Below are 13,192 nucleotides of genomic sequence, written 5' to 3'. Positions count from 1 at the left end.
CTAACTACTGAGCATACAGAAGTGGGGGATACCCACAACCCTTGCTAGAATTTCAGACCGTTTAGGTGTTACAGCTCCTCCCCCATCAGTTGCAGACAGTGGACACAAATAGATGCACAATTATAATTCAAGTATTAGGAGGTACATGTCCAAACACTGCTAGATCAAATTCTAAATACATCAATTAAAGGTTGTCGTGGACACAGGAACATTCAATTAATGTTTTATCTTTGTATTCATTTCTTGCTGCTCTTATTTTTGAGTACTTATTAAAGTCTCCACACTTGTATGTGAATGTTTTATTTGTTGCATTGCACTCTGCACTTCCTTCATGGTGATTTCAAAATCTGTTTGAATAAATGGATCTCCAAACCCATTGTCACTCCCTTCACAAACATCTTGACTGCACTTGGGTATTTCCTTTGGTAATTCAGCTGCCAATAGTTCTTCTTAGTGTATTTATTTTTCCAATAATTGCAAATACTGTTTGAACTTTGTGTATGTGATATTAGGTTTATTTGCAAGAAATTACTTTTTGAAAGTGTTGAGAAAGTGGCAGCCCCGCCCCAACACCCTAGGTGCTTTAGAGTGAGGTGAGATGCATTTGAAACACTATGATGCGGCAGGGGGAAAGGGTGATGTTGATAGGACCACCTCCCAATACAACATGACCCCACTCCAATATAATCAAATATAATATATCCACATTGCGTAGATATTAGTAACCATATGTAGAAAGGAAGGCCTGTGTGGCGAATGCAGCATTGTATGCACTAGGCCCAAATTGCGAGACAAGGGAAATATCAAGGGACAGTCCACACCCCCAACTGCCACACGCCTATTCATTGTTGTAACAGTGTTGCTAAAATGTTCGAGAGGAATGTGCCCTACAAGGCCATGATCACAGATCGGCACCTGGTGTGCATGTTATCTCACAATGGCCAAAGCATGATCTGGCCCATCCGAAGGCAACCATGAGTTATAGCTCATATAACTGACTAAAACTTAAGATCCCTGAATTCCATGGCACCAGGTGCCCTTTGACCACCAACCCCAAAGTAACAAGTCCTGAAATGTTCAAAGAGGATGGACAGGGCACATCATTGAAGTAACAATTGTGTGATTTGTATTGCAAGGTGCTGCCAGGGATACATTATAGTTCAAAACAAGGGTGGAGACCTTTGAGCTGGATGCCACTGAAGGGAGTGAGTGAAATGTGTGTGAAGGTTAGAGTACCCCAAAACCTCCTTTGTGCACGTCTCAAGGCAGGCCAGGTGCACAGTATAACTGATAAAGTAGCTGTATGTTAGGAGTATAATATATTTGTTCTTTGACCTTCAAAGTGAGAAGAATATGGATGATCACTGCAGCACCCACATGACAGAAGACGGACAGATGGGGCTGGAACCAATGGCCCGGCATCTCTTATGGAGCTGGTGGATCATGTCTAGGCATACACCAACCAGTCACGCAGGAGCTTACTATATGTATTACATCATGTATGACAATGTTTTCCTTTATAAGATTCTGCTTGTACTACTTTTCGGCAGAACGTTCTTATCAGCAGAGTTATTTGCTGTTGCTCTCATCTCCATGTGAGATTAAAACTTGTTATCCTTACAAGATTGACTTGGGCCTTTCTTCTCAAGAGGGTTGTATTCCCTCTGGTGTGAGCATTCAGGGACTTACCTTCAAAAGTTTCAAAAATTCCAAGGAGATCACCCTCTGCATGCCATGGTACAAACAACTGAGAAAGGCTATCATAAAATGATTCCACGTTCTCTGCAGTTTGGCAAGACAGCTCCATGTGGTTGATTTGTCTTAGCTTTTCATGTCTCATGAGATAACCAGTACGTCCACAAACATTATAACATCTTCTTTAATTGTAACTCTCCTCCTTACGGTATGACTAGCATTCAGCTACTTCATACAAGCAGCGGTTCTCCAAATTTGAAGACCTGTTTAGAACATAGGTATCAATTAAAATGGTTTACAAAATGTCTGGACTATCAGGTACTCTTTCAGCTAACTGTTCAATTTCAGTTACAGGATTTTTGTAACCTTTTTCTGCTAATTGCAGGGCCGAGACTAGCTAGGCAAACTAGTAAGCCAATCTGCGGCTTCATAGGATGCACGCTCACTGTGCGAGAGTGGTTTGATTCCAGAGTCTAGGTGTTCCTGACTAGACTTTTGTCTGCTGATAACTTATCAAACACCTCTGTTGCATTCTTCTTTTGAGATTTTGTCAAGTATGCTGTATCGTAGTGAGCAATAGCTGCTTCGTCATCAACAATATACTGTAAATCTGTATTGGCATTCCAAAGTTGAGCAATGACAGGATTGTAATCATTTACAAATTGACATTCCTTATCTCTTTTTAGATGATATGTATTCTTAGATGATTTGCCAGTAACATAAAGACGTTTTCTAGTTGTGTATTGTTTTACAAATTGTTTGGACATTATTTTATTCTCAGACATGATTTCATAGTGGGGACTTGATATGTTAGTAACAAGGTTTAGCAAGGTTTTTTCTGACACATTTTCAACATGTAAATGTTGGGGGTAAATCTACAAGGCACAAGAGTGCATATATGCATGTTCACCATATTTTAGCTTTCACATTTGCATTCGATAGTGTGAAGTTTGTAAATGCTACCTGCCATGCTAACATGATAGCCCAGTTTATTTCTCATTGTGAACACTGTTTGGCATGATTACCTGTTAGACAGCACTCACAAGAGAAATTCAAATCTCATAGACATGATTGTATGTTGGGAAGGATGTAATTGCCATTCTGAATGGCTGCTAGAATGTGCACATGGGAAGCTATGTTCCCAAATCTATTTAATTTCTGTGCATCATGGGAATCTATCAGGGAAGGTGTAATTAGAAATGTACACGTTCCCTGCCATGTTTAGACGGCTTTTACCAAGTAGAATGGATTCCTAAGCATAGTAATCTAACATGCATCAATAGTAAGCAAACATTATGAATGCCACCAATTTTGCCTTTTGAATATGCATGGGAAATGCATTTCTCAGGTACTGCCACAGTGGTTTTAAGTGGCCATTGACGGTAGACCCTGCAAAATGGTGCAAGTACCTGAACATGCAGTGGTTGTCAAATGTATAATGTATATAAATGTTACAAAACATTTGCCTTTGCCAATGATATTTCTTTTTGTATGGTATACTGTACATAAAAATGCATGATATACCTTTCATTTCCACCTTCTTATAGCATCAATATTAAACATGCACCCGATTAGGGGTCCATTGTGCATGTCCCATGCCATACAAGCATGACCGCAAACATGTACAATTATAATTCAAACTTCCCAAACAGATTCCTATGTTGCGCAGGGATTAATTGGATGTGTGAATATTGCTTACCATATGCACACATTAACAACCATGCAGAATTGCAAGTACATCTTCCCAACATGTAAGCATGTCTGTGAGGGTTGAATTCCAGTTGTGAGTGTTGTTTGCCATCTAAGCATGACAAACAGTGTTCACAATAAGAAAGAAACATGGCTGTCATGTCAGCATGCCAACTGCCATTTACTCACTTTGCACTATAAATGCCAATGTGATAACTACAACATGATACACATGCATATACACCAACCTTTGCTCTGTAGGTTTACCCCCACAGTGCAAAACACACAATTGTGGCAAGGGAAACCCTGCTAAACCTCAATACAGCATATCAAGTTCTCACCATAAAATCATATGTGAGAGTGAAATGAGGTCCAAAAATACAAACACACTGTATGCACGCACACATAAGGAACAATATACCACATTTGTATCTTAAGAGACATTAAAATGTGAGAGGCATGAACTTTTTTCCATAAAAATCAATGAACACAGCCCTCAAACGCTTGTAGTTATGAATGCACTTTACCCATGCATTATAACATGTTAATACATCACCATCAATCCTTAGCTGTAAAATCTATTGCAAACAAAGGTGTCCACCTCCCTCACCCCTAGAAAAAACACCAGAAACACCCATCACTGAATCCGATTAGAGGCAGACAGTGCACTTATAAAACTAATTGATTTTAAATGAAAGTAATGTAGTGGCATTGATTGTTAAACTATTAACCTGTGTAATATTCTACATTGAACTTTTAGTAGTAAGGTATAGCATTGATAACTTAGACTAGTATAATAACCTCTCCCATGCCCTACTCTCCATAATTTTAAATTAGTATTGCTTACTTCTAAATACTGGTTGTATTTTCAATATATGTGTTAAACTTCTTTCTATTTTAAATTAACCACCTTTTTTGCACAGTAATCTCACCACTGAAAACTACATTCTCCACCATACATCTCTGCATAACAATAAACTACCAACACCTTTTGTAGTGCTAGACTGTAATTACATGTGATTACTGACCATACACATTAAAACAGAAACACTTTTTGTAGAAGCACACATACAGCAAAGTATACCCTTGCTCAGGTACCACATTTCTGAATTTGAATATGAATAAAAGTGAAAGAAGAATTATGTTTCTTTTATCGAATCAATTAATGAAGTCCCTCAAATCTGTAAGTACTCAGACACATTATCTGTAACACTTAAGAAGATCCACAGATTTTGAAAAGAGCCACAAATAAACCATCAGTACAGCAGTCTTTTTGCAGTCACAATGACAGTTCAAATCAAAATCGTTCAGAAAACAATGACAATAAGAAAGCACTAAGGCCCTTATCCACAAATGGGGTTTGCCATCATAAAATGCTTCTGTGAATTAGACACTAAATATCCCAACTTAATAAAATGGCTGACAGATTTTCACTTCAACCTATCACATAAATGAACACAATGAAAACAATCAAACCTACCAATTACAAACACAGAAATAATGACATCATTCATACCAATTAAAACTTGAATTACAAATAAGCATGGATTTTCAAGGGCACAGTCATTGAGTACAGACACAGTGGCTGGAGGTAAAACTTTGTGCTGTATGGGTGATTCAGGATGTTTTGGTTGATGATGTATTTTAGAAGTTGTGAGGAACTAGGAATGTGACACGACACAGAGGACTCATGTTTGTTGGTACACACACACATATTCAATGATGACAGGGTTGGAAAAGGTCTCAATGTCCCTAATGTTGGAGGTATTTCCCTAACTCAACCAAAACTAAGAGCCTGTTCTAAGCCAAGATGTCCAAAGCAAACAGGTTTTGTGTCCAAAATCTTATCCTAGCCCTCTCTTCCAAAAGTAACTCTAATGTGTGGAGTATAATGTCTTTGGCTTTAAGAAGTGCACACATGTTCAAGGTCAATCATCACTCTGGCTGCTCTCTTCCTCGTGTAAGTCTTTGTTACAGCTGTGATTACATGATGTTTAAAAATGTTATGTCTAAGTGATGGAGAATATTGTGGGTCACTGTCACAATATGCCATGAAGGCATGATGTATTGAGGTGTTATCCCCACAAGGGAAAGAGGGGTACCATGCCTTACCCAATGATGACTGTCCGTTCCCCAGAGGGTTACCTCCCCCATGTGGTCCTCCCTTAAATTGCAAGCCCCAGGGTCAGGATCAGGTAGCAGCTGCCATCCATTGGCTACACGAGAACAGGCTAACTCTGGGAAAAGAGTGATAGCATCATCAGATTTATCACATACGCATTGCTAAAGCTGCTGGTTCTTTCCGCATCTATTGGGAAATGGGAAAAGAAGTCTAGGATTTGTTAGGTGGTGTTATTGTGTAATGTGAAGGGATCTGGATAATGAGCAGCATAGTCTACAATCACAAATATGTATCGGTTTCCCAATTTAGATAGCTCAAGAGGCCCCACTATATCCATGCCTGTGCAGGATAAGGGCATGCCAATGAAAGGTAACCACTGTCAGGGAGCTGGAGGAGGCATTTGGAAACTAGTTTTTCACATCAGCATAGAAGCAACTTATTACTTGTGCCTGTGTTTTGGCTGTTGTCAACTGATCACCTGTTAAATGGGAGCGGGTCATTTTTAATACTAATCTTTTGTGGGTTCTAGGTACCATGATTTGAAACCTAGCAGTTCCCTTGGGGCTAGGATTTCCTCTATAAAGTAGCCCATGTCTGAGGAAAAAAGAACGGTCCCCCTTTTAATCTTCCCTCTTCTTCAGACACCACATGTAGAAAAGCCTCTACTAGCAAGGCGGCATTCCTTTGGGCGAATGCTAAGTCAGGGATGATTTCAGCTTCCTCACCCAGGGGTTTCGACTGTCCCACCTCTGATGTTGTTTGGGAATCCTTATCTGCCTCTCCAAAGCCTGTCCTTCCCCTGTTAGTTTTGTCTGTTTCTTTGATTTCCTCCATTTTTGGGAAACAAAGCTCCCGCCAAGATTCTCTGAGCTATTTTCTCTCCCGCCTTTTTTCTTTCCAGCTGTTTTGAATTAAGATCTTAACGTCACCTCTAAAGCTGGGGTCTATGATGCTTGCAAGGATATCTAAGCCATATTGCCAAGCTAGCCCAACTTAGATGCTAACCAATGTAAGTACCTTGAGGGGGCATTCAAAAAAGGTCAGTGGGTATTAGTATCCTCTGTGATATCCAATAACAACATCAAGTTTGATATGTCTAACATATATAGACATGATGGAGTACATTTGACTGATGATGGAAATGCACTTGAGAACATTAGGTCAACAATCCAACAGGCAACAGATTAAATGTAACAGGAATACTTGTATTAACTTAAATGACAGGATGGTGTAAGCCCTAACTTCCTCGATGCTATGGTGGGATTTCCCTACCTAAAGAAGCTAAGGATAGCCTGTGTCAGTAAGTTCAACATAAATGTCTGACTGTGTCTAAAACCTATGCTTGCCCTCACAACTAAAACAAAACAATGTGTAGGGATATCACCCGTAAACTAAACAGTGTTCGAAAAGTAAAGTTCTGAGCTATTTCCAGCTCAGGCTTATTCTTCAGATCCTCCTTCCCAAGTACAACCATGTTCACCACAGTGTTCAAGTTTCCTTCTCTTGGATTTAAGTTAATACAGTTCCAAACCCTTGAAATGTCAGGATTCCCTTCCTCAAGTTCAATACAGTTTCATTACACCAGGTCTCAGGGTTTCCTTTCCCAAGTTCAGTGTAACAGTTGTCACAAAAGGAAGTATCTTGAGGATTTGTCTTTAAGATATGTTCCAACAATTTTTCATAGCTCAGGGTTCCCTTCCCCAAGCTTTATATGCATCAATAGTAGTTTTCCATTTTAACACTGAACATACTTGTCTTTTACAGCACATAGGGGTTCTCTGGTCTGGGTGCAGTTGCCAGACTGCACAGTCCACCCATCACAGGTCACACAACCAGGAACCCTTCATCCTCCTGCTCACACATAGGCTCCTCAGTATTTTGCTTTTGTGTTTCTAGTTCCCTAATTTGGCTTCTTTGTTTTGTATACATTCAATGATTCATTGTATTGCAAGGTCATATTCACACTTCACTTCTGGAGATGCTCCCCCCCTCCTCATGCTTATATTTCTCCAACTATATAGATTACTGTCCTTTATGCATGGTTTTGGGGTTTTATGTGTTTGATATTCAAATACAAATAATTTTTGAAATGTAGCTTAAAAACATACAGTTTCTCAGACTTGACTTCAACTCTGCAGTCAGTGTCGTTAATCGAATTGGTTTACTACTTTTTTCAGTTTGTTATTCAATATTATCAGATTTGCTATGCCTCACGCCCATTGCCTTTCTTTCAATCATATAACTTCACACCTCCATCTGTAACTGAAGCATTTATTCCCTCTGAGCTGTTCGGTACTTTTGCAGCCCACTTGGAGAACCCCGGTCTCCGGGTAACTTCCCAGCACTCACCGGTCATAGGTCTATTCCTCTGGCAGCTCTTGCCCTTTCCTCCTTTGCTCTGGACACTGCTTTGAGTTCTGTGAGCCCTGCTTGCCTGTGGACTGGAGCTCGGCTGCCACAGGCAGCTGCAATACCTCTGCAAGGCCAGACACAGCATCCTCTTTTCTCTGGCCTCACTGCACCTCTGTTTGCTCCCACTTAACTCGCGAGGCTCCCCTCGGCTTGGGAATGTTGGCTGGCATCCTGTTTCCACCTTGAGTCCCACAATGGCTGCCTCCAGACTCACAGGGTTTCCTGCTGATCTCTGCCCAAGTTCACCAGGTCTCTCCCGTCCTCTACTTCACTGCTTCTCCTGTAGTTCTTCAGTCGGCTGCAGGTGTATTCCATTATGCAATTCTGCCTGACTTTGATTAAGAGGGCATGCCTGACTTTCAAACCTTACAGGCATCTTCCTGGTACCAATACCTAGGTGGTGAGAGTGAGTGGTGTTCGTTACTCTTAGTGGCTTCTTCCTCATCTCAGTACTAGATTGTTAAGAGTGTGTGATATTCATTACTCTCATTTGTTTCTTCCTTGTCTCAGTACTGTCAGGTGTCCCAACAGGGAAAAGAAGGGGAGCTGACCTACAATAACCCATAAAGGTCAGGGGAGGGTTAGCTTGGTTGTCACCAGGGTAAGGGGGAAACCCTGTCTCGCCTAAAGGCACCCCACTCCCAATTCCCAAGACCGTCCACCCAGGTGATCCTCCCTCACTTCTCCACCCCCAGGGTCAGGATCCAAGAGCGATGGTCCTTCTCTGGCCAACTGACCAGAAGACCCAAGGAGAGTAAATGTGAGGACACTCTTAGTTTTCTCACAGTTCTCAGATAAACATACCAGTCCACAGCTTGAACACATACCAATTTGATCACACTCTCCAACTAAAGTTATAAGATAAAACCAGAACAATATGGTTAGCCAATAATGTTCACACACCTGCCCTATAACTTCTACATCACTGGTTCTTCCATTCTCTATATTCCATGTACCTTCACAATATTCAGAGCAATCAGAATCACCACTTTACAAACCAGTGAATGGGTTGTCAGAATCTGTTGAAGAAATTGTATTCATTTGTCCACCTCCAAAAACAGATCATACACGTCTGCCAATATACTGTGTATGCAGGCTTCAACTCCACATTTGCAAATAAAACACCTCTCCCTGAAGAGAATATAAAAGAAATACCATTTTCCAAATATCACTACTTTTTTTGTCTTTTTGTATTAAGTGTCTTGGTCAGATTTGATCATTACACTACAGGTAAAACAGGATTCCTATTTCACAATACAAAGAATGAATACAAAGATGTCATAATACAATTCACAAAAGGTATGCATGATATAACACAACATATAAAAGTTGTAAACAATAAAACATCATGATATTAAAGTAAATCGGAGCAACTTTGCATGGACCCATACCTAAGTTTACTTAGGCTTGGAGTCCCCTTCAATCCTGTCCAACTGTGTTTACCAACCACCCACACATGGAATGCTGCAGCAGTCATAACCAATGACTTTGCACCATACAAAGGGCTCTAAAATTGGTCTGTAGAGTATGAGGGGGTTTCATGGTAACTCTTCTTATATTGATTCATGAAAATCCTACACTCGGTCAAAAAATATCTAGATGATTCCAACGTATCATGGCAGAAATGACAGAGACGTTTGTTCCTCGGAAGGCCCTGCCATGCCCCAATGTTTTCATACACTGGCATTATTTCAAAGCATAATTATATGATAAAGCGAATCAAAGGTGGCATATGGAGTTTTAGAAGATAATCACAAGGATTATTTATAGTCATGCCCTGAGTAGAGTACAGGGGATAGTTGTACTTGCCAGATAATCAATTGACTGTATTCGATGATGGTCCTTGGATCTTCTATCAAACTCAGATGCGCATACTTCATGCAATGTGTCCGGCAATCTAGCCATACCAATATTGTCACAATGCTTTCGTACCAAATCCTGCATCCCACTAAATCTTATACTGGACTTCATACACTGACTATGTAGAAGTGATGGACCCAGTAGACTTTCTTTTTCTACATACATGAAGAAAATATTAGCCCATAATGTACATACAGCTAACCTCCACTGCATGTCTAATGACTCTAGGTTCAACTACAGTCAGATGGCTTCCACTGGGACGGATATGGGTAAACCTATCAAGGATCATAATATTTTGCCCTCCAATTTCTTAAGCCATTTAACTGCACCCTCAGGGAGTGTTTCCAGCGCATACAATATGCCCATAACCACTGATATTCTATAGGCCGTGATCTTGGCTCCAATAGACCTCCCCCTTGCCTATCAACAATGTTTTTCAATGATAGCCATTTGGTCTGGCCTGAGACGACGACCATCTTGGCATGGCATTGACTGAATAGATTAGATGTAAGGTGCATACCCAGGAATTTATACACTTCCACCTGCTCCAAGCTTTGGCCATCCAGTCTCCAAGTATACATTCTCCCCTGTTTTGAACCCCTTCTTATGGCCACTACCTTAGTTTTGGAGATGTTTACTTGAAGGCTGTTTAGTTTAGCATATTCTGACAGGGTATAGAGGGAATGTTGGAGACCCAGAGGGGTCTGATCAAACAAGACTGTATCATCCGCATAAGTTATGCAATGGAGTGGCATGTTACCATATCTAGGAGGGATGTAATGTGTATTTTTGCAGGGCCTGAGCAAAATCGGACACATATAGGGCCTCATTACGAGAATGGAGGTAGCCATGGAGCTATTAGCTCCATGGCTGCCTCCGTTCCGGGCTCCATTACCGGGTTCCTGCAATGGGGACTTACCAGGTTACTCTGAGATAGGAGGACCCGGTAAGTCCTCCATGCAGGAACCCATCCCCATTCCCATTTGGGCCCCCATAGGGAATGGGGAGGGAGGTAATAACGGGCAGAGTACAACTTGCCCGTTATTGCCTCCCTCTTCCCCTCGTGGGACCCAGAAAGCACGCCTGGTTTTACAAGGCATGCGATCCGGGTCCCGCGATGGGAAGCTCGTAATCGACGCTCCCGGATTGAAGGGGGTCGGTCCTGTACCGGCCCCCTTCAATCTGGGAGTGCCAGGGTTATAATGAGGCCCATAGATTATAAAGTGTTGGGGCAAGAACACATCCCTGTTTCAGCCCCAAGTTCATTGGGAAGGCTCCCATAAGGGTACCATCCCATGCCATCCTGACCCTTACTAACATATTGCCATATAGCATCTTGATAAAACAGAGGGGATGCGTCTAAACCCCAGTCACTCAATTTGGACCATTGGCACCTTCTATCAACAATGTAAAAGGCAAAACTATAATTCACATAGCAAATGTAGAGCTTAGCATCCGGCTTATGAAGAGTGTCCGATATAAGTGTGTTTATGATCAATATTAGATGTGTAGTAGAGTGGGCCTTTCTGAAACCTGTCTGAGTAATATCTAGGATGTGATGGGTATCATCCCAAATCGTAAGCAGCTCCAACAAAAGTTGCAAGAACAATTTAGCACTGCAGTCCAACATGGCCAAGAGTCTGTAATTCCGGATCCCTGCACAATCCTTTCTTGTATATCGGGATAAGAATAGACTCCAGCCACGTGTACAGGCAGCCCTCAGTCTCAGGTACATATAAGAATAATTTTCTCAATTGTCTGGCCTAATTTGTGGGATCATTTTTAAGATCTTTGTTACTGAGTCCATCCGGTCCAATGTCTCTCGATGAATTTAATTTTATAGCCATTAACACAATATTAGCCTCGGATATATGATGTCAGACCATCGTGTCTATCATGGTACGACCTTGAGCAGAATGGCATTTCTCTTCACAAACCCAGAAAATGTTTGCAATATGGGCAGCACATGTCGCCGCCGATATTGCAATCATCTCCTGTTTCATTTACAAACATCTAAAGGCATGCAACAGGAACCAGAACTTCTTGGTATCTGTGTTCTTTAAATGGCTTACTGCAGAGCGCCAATGTGTTGAGCATAGATTACATTTTTGGTTGCAGAGTCAACCCTTATAATTTTCTCTTGTGGCGGCCTTGAGCCTTTTTTGGTCAACAGGCAGTAGTGCTGTGTTTCTACTTATTTTATGAACTGCCTTATTAAAGAGATGTTTGCACTTTACTATAACTGGATCAAAGAGGGTTCCATTTCCTGCTGTTCTCCTAGTCATTATGGTTAACATTTAGGCCAATGTGCCCACTCTGTTCACCACATTTTTCAATTCCCAATCATGTTTCTGCAAACGATCAGGATTAAGTGCTAAATTGTTGCTGAATATGGTATTACATTTATTTATATTATGCATGGACCATCTTAGTCCTAATCTATTCGCCTGGCAGTTTACAGTTGGGTTTTCAGATAGGAGACACTTATCCAAAAACGTAGGTGATTGAAGCTGTAGGGTAAGAGCGGCATGGTCGCCTATGTCTATTGAAAGGTTCAACAATTGAGGAAATAAATTCAATATGAGACTGTTGACAAAAATAGAGTCTATGTAGCTACTATAAGTGTCATTGGGCCAAGTTGGGACTAGGACTTCATCGCTATGGTTGACCACATGTAGATCATATTCCAGTAAGGCTAGCCTCCACTCCTGTCCCTTAGACAGTGTCTCCCATCTCTTCCCCATGTTAGATGAAGGAGCCAGGGTAGATGAGCAATCAATGTTAAAGTCACCTGTTAATATGACCCCAGAATGCGGGTGGTGTCTGCACCAGCTCAATAGCATCTCAGCGACCGACCACATGAGTAAACTGGTATGCTCGCCACCAGGTGGGTCATACAAGGAGATAAACAGCATTGGGCTACTTCCAAATGGTGACTTAGACAGAGTGGCGCACAATACATTGTTTTTGTGCAGTGTGGCATTATATTCTTGTTGCTCATTCTCACATCTAGCCCCTATTCTTAAGCCACTTCTGGGGCATCCTATGGGACCTAGGATTGCCGTTTTGGAGATCACTGTGTACCAATCTATCTGGTAGGGGGCAGTAAGCCAGGTTTCCTGGAGGATTACAACGTGTGCATCCATAATTTTAATAAGCCCCTGCTGTTAACAAGAAAAGAGTTGAATCCTCTTGTATTCTAAGATAGGATTCTAAATGCTGACGGCACTGATCGTATACATCAGTGAGAAGCATTTACCCAAGACCAGCTGCCCTGCATCTGCTGAATATCCTGCCTATAATCCATATTTACCATCTGGATAGAGTATGTGCTCCTGAGCCCTATACCCCCAGATTATTGGCTGTCTAAGGGGTTGAAATACAGCAAGTTCAAAACCCAATTCTCTGAAGTCT

This window comes from Ambystoma mexicanum, chromosome 12 (assembly GCF_040938575.1).
Source record: "Ambystoma mexicanum isolate Mex_15411 chromosome 12, UKY_AmexF1_1, whole genome shotgun sequence".
NCBI classification, from domain to species: Eukaryota; Metazoa; Chordata; class Amphibia; order Caudata; family Ambystomatidae; genus Ambystoma; species Ambystoma mexicanum.
Note: the sequence above shows the minus strand (reverse complement) of the source record.